This window comes from Mastomys coucha, unplaced genomic scaffold, assembly GCF_008632895.1.
Source record: "Mastomys coucha isolate ucsf_1 unplaced genomic scaffold, UCSF_Mcou_1 pScaffold23, whole genome shotgun sequence".
In the NCBI taxonomy this organism is placed as follows: domain Eukaryota; kingdom Metazoa; phylum Chordata; class Mammalia; order Rodentia; family Muridae; genus Mastomys; species Mastomys coucha.
Window position 1 is genome coordinate 66,860,507 of NW_022196906.1, and position 4,800 is coordinate 66,865,306.

Consider the following 4,800-nt stretch of genomic DNA (forward strand, 5'->3'; position numbering starts at 1 on the left):
AAAGGCAGGCCTATCAGAATTACTCCAGACTTCTCACCAGAGACTATGAAAGCTAGAAGATCCTGGGCTAATGTCATACAGACCCTACAAGAACACAAATGGCAGCCCAGGCTACTATACCCAGCAAAACTCTCAATTACCATAGATGGAGAAAACAAGATATTCCATGACAAAACAAAATTTACAGAATATCTTTCCACAAATCCAGCCCTACAAAGGATAGTAGATGAAAAACACCAACAAAAGGAGCAAAACTACACCCTAGAAGAAACAAGAAAGTAATAAACTCAGATTGTCCTGGAAACTAAAAATTCTTGTTACTTTCCTGACTGTACATTTATTCTCCAAAATGCAAATGTGATACAATACTTCCTTCTGTGTCATAGAAGCACCAAAAATATAGAGTATGTGAGTGTAGTGAGAATTTTGGTTTCTTTGAAAACACAGAAATATTAAGGGAATATATTTTCATTTTAATTCCAGATGTGAGATACGGGGGCTGCTTCAAATGGTCCACAGCAGCTGATTATGATTTGCCTAGTACTCTAGCAGGGGCATGATTTTTCCAGCTGCAGATTGTTTCTGCGATTGTGTGACATTTGGAATTCTAGGGACTTTTCAGAGACTATATAAATGCTAGGTCTCCTAGAGGTGAGTGGGGTGAGTTCTTGGTTGTTGGTTGTTTGCTGTTGATCTCAGTTTGTTAAATGGTCCTGTGCAAAGAAGAAATAAAAATAAGATATCAGTTATCCTGACATTGAAGATCAGCTACCCCAAGGAATTTTCCTAATCAGCAGGAAGTAGTCTAACAATAACATTGCCCTCTTTTCCTTTCTATCCTGTTTTTCTCTCCTATCTAGTGTTAGGGGGTTGGAAAGGTGGAATAGGGGGTGGGGAGGGTGGAAGAAAGAAGAACCACAAAGTAGCAAAGATAGTTACAAGTGATTGTTTACTAATTTTGCTTATATTAATAAATACTTAACAGGTCTGAATTGTCAAAAGGAAAGAAAGTAATTCACTGAGTAAATTCATGTGTTAGGCATCAGGTTCCAAGATTTACAGCATTTGCCAAATGCTCTACAAGGGAGAATTACAGAAGTTGAAGGTATAAATCTTGAGTGTGTCCTGATAATACAGGCTCCGAGGTTTGAGTGAAGAATGCTTTCCTTCTTTGGGTGCTTGCTTTTCTGGTTTCTCCATTCTATCAAGTGGCTATTTGCTTAAAAGTAGGAGGATATCATAATTTAAAAAGCATCTGCAGCCAGGTGGCAGTGGTGCACACCTTTAATCCCAGCACTTGGGAGGCAGAGGCAGGTGGATTTCTGAGTTTGAGGCCAGCCTGGTCTACAGAGTGAGTTCCAGGACAGCCAGGGCTACACAGAGAAACCCTGTCTCGAAAAAAAAAATGACATTACTTCATTTCCACAATCCCCATTTTAATTCTACCAACTCATTGCAGTCAAATTATCTACCTTAAACATAGATCTATTTACGATACTCATCTGTCTAGAAATGACAGTCCATTTTATTCTAACTCCCAGATGTTTCACCAAGGCGATTGCCACACCCAGTCTTGTAGACTCCTGTTAATAGTGTTCTAGAGCCCGGATCAAGACTTTCTACAGCATCAACATATATCGCTACAGCATTCAATAATATTGCTTAAAAATTTTTCCTGGGTCCAGCGAGATGGCTCAATGAATTAAGACACTTGCCACCAAGCCTGATGCCTAGAGTTTAATCCCTGGGACCCAGCTGTAAAAGTAGAGAACCAAGTTGTCCTGTGACTTCCACATATACGTGACAGCATATGTGTCTGCACAAAGCAAGCACACACACACACAGGCACACATACACATATAGAGGCATACAGACACATACACACAGAGAGGCATACACACACATACACACACACACACATTCCCTTTGTGCCTTCACAATTCTGTATTGTGATATTAAAAGTTCCATAGTGTCATCACAACACTGAACAGTGTAATCACAAGAGTATACTCTCCAACCATGCCTTATTGTGACATCATAATGCTGAGTAATGCCATCGCAAGGCTCTATTGTCCCCTCGCAATGCTACACTGTCATCATAACTCTCTAAGTGAAATCAGTGCTCCTGTTTTGCATGCACTCTGATATTGTCAGAGTGATAATCATAAGCATTGTGAAATCATAACGGTCGGCGGTGCCATCACAGTTCTGCCCTGTGACATCACAGAGGTCCATTGTGACACTACAGTGCTACACTGTGTTGTCCCAGTATTCCTTTCTTCATCACTATGGTGCACTGTGAATTCACAAAAACCCACTGTGCCATCACACTGCTGTATGGTGATGTCACAGTGATGCATTTTGACATCACCACACTCCTTTGTGACATCACCATAGTGTACTGTGAGATCACGGAGATTATTGCACCGTCACCCTGACTTACTGTCCATAAGAACCCTGCATCTGACATCACAATGCTTCATCCTGCCAATATGTCATATTCTGGGGTAGCATGTTCTGAGCCTCAACAAGGTTGGATTTTGTTCTAGAATTGGAAAGCAGCCGCTAAAAACAAGGCTGGGAGCAGGGAGCTGTTGAGGGATTCAGCTAAAAATTCCCTCATCCATCCCCTCCTACTAAGTTCCCAATGAGAAACTGCAGTATGATCCCCCCAAGTTCACTCTGGAGGACCAGTGATTTTATTAGGTTTACTGACAGAGGATTGGGTGAGGGGTGACAGGCAGGAGTGTGGTGACCTTAAAGCAGCAGATAATGACTCTCCCATAGCTGTGTAGAAGGCTCTAGTCCTTCTCCACCTATACACTCAGCCTACACTATACACTGAGGCCACATGCAGAATTGCATACAACTGGTTAGAAGGGTTGGCTGAACACTATGGTGAGGGTCCTATGACCCTGCTTGCTTTTTCTTCTGAGTCAACAAGACCACCTATAGTAATCTTTTGTGCACAGACCCAGCCAAACTCTTGAAGATAGTGGCTGTGTGGCTAGGGACAGTCCTGTACAGCTGTGGAGAGTAAATCATGGTATTTAAGATTTGTCATCACAGGTAGGGAGCATTTCCTGAAGGGTGGAGGACCCATCTATGCAGCGGTGGGAACAATGGTGCGCATTCCCTTTCTCTTGCTGCAAACAAATAAATACATGACAAGAAGGAGAATAAACAAACAAATACCCGACAAGAGGCAGAGCAGTGGTGGTGCATGAATTTAGTCCAGCACTTGGGAGGTAGGGGTAGGTGGATCTCTGTGAGTCTGAGGCCAGCCTGGTCTACAGAGCTAATTCTAGGACATCCAAGACTACACAAACAAACCCTTCTCAAACCAACCCTACCACCATCAGAAAAAGAAGCATACTAAGAGAAGGAGGGTTTTGGCTTACAGTTTTCAGGGCTACAGGGTGCTGTGACAAAAAGAACTCGGAGTCAGAATCAAATACAGAGGTGAGCTACATCATAGCATTCCAGCCAAGGATGGCTTTCTTCAGGGATGGGGTCCTGGAAGCCTGTGATACAGAAGTGTGAGGTGGCCTGTCCCATCTAGGCTTGTGTAAGTGCACTCCACACAGTTTGCACAGAAACAAACCAAACTACGCGTTTCTCACTGTGGTCCCATTTCTAAGGAAGACAAGCTCCTTGTTTCAATCTTCCCCCAGAGACCCTGACGATGTGCTCCAACTCTCAATGTCAGTTCTCTCATCTGTTACACAGACACTGACACTGCCAAGTCATAGAAGGATGTAGAGACAAATGGAGCCACGTGTGCTGAAGCATGTTTATTCTGGGAGACCCTGTTCTTACTGTGAAGTGCTAATGGAAATGTGGGGGAAGAACAGAAGATGCTGAAATCCCCCACTTTTGTTTGGATTTTCTGCTGTTGTTGTTGTTGCTGCTGTTGTTCGGATACTTTTAAAAACAGTCATCAGGAGCCGGGTATGAGGGTGCATGCTTTTAATCCCAGCACTTGGGAGGCAGAGGCAGGTGGATCCATGTGAGTCAGAAGCCAGCTGGTCTACATAGCAAGTTCCAGGACAGCAAGGACTGTTACACAGAGAAGCCCTACCCCCCCACCCCCCAAAAAACAGAACAAAACAAAAATAAAAACAAACAAAAACAGTCATTGGGGACGAGTTAGATGGGTAAGATATCTATGGGGGAGGGGGACTATACCTGTAAAAGAGGAAGCACACAGAACAGTGGAAGAGAACAACTCTATGCAGATGCCATGAAAGGAGAGTCAGGAGGAAGGACCGAGGAGCAAGAATGCCAAACCATACTCAGGATTCAGAAGGTTTGGAGGGCTCAAGGTGAATCTTTAAGCCAAAGTTGTCGGTTAAAGGAGTATGCCCCACTCCAGCCAGATTCAGTCACTGGCTGAGTAAACTGGGTCTTAATCACAAATCCAGTGGTGGAGCTGCAGGCCCTTCAGCTGGGGTTGTCAGTCAAGTCCGCCCCTTGGGGCAGGAGACTAGAGTGACATGTGTCCACAGGTGCCAGGCTATCCACTCAGTCCTTTCCCTCGGCCACTGCTGCCTTTCTGAGTGCCTCTCCTGTTTTGCCAAATTCCTTAGCAGCCCTAGGCCTTGCACTCTTTAATCCTCTGCAGGAGTTGTACGGATGACCTAAAGTCCTTTTCCTTTTAGTTTTGTTTTTGAAACCAGGTCTCGAGTACCCCAGGCTGGCCTCAGACTCACTATGGAGTCGAAGATAAGCTGCAGCTTCTGATTCTCCTGCCTCCACCTCCCTATGCTAGGATTGCAGGCGTGTTCTGCTCTGCCGGGT

At 44.3% G+C, this 4,800-nt stretch overlaps 1 long non-coding RNA gene across 1 annotated transcript in view; it reads right to left on the reverse strand.

Annotated features, from left to right (window-relative positions):
* Positions 1-4,377, reverse strand: part of LOC116072924 — an 18,746-nt gene extending 14,369 nt beyond the window's left edge. The window contains exon 1 of the long non-coding RNA XR_004111595.1: positions 4,189-4,377. This is a non-coding gene — a long non-coding RNA (uncharacterized LOC116072924). The remainder of the gene's footprint in view (positions 1-4,188) is intronic.
* Positions 4,378-4,800: the final 423 nt, after the last annotated feature.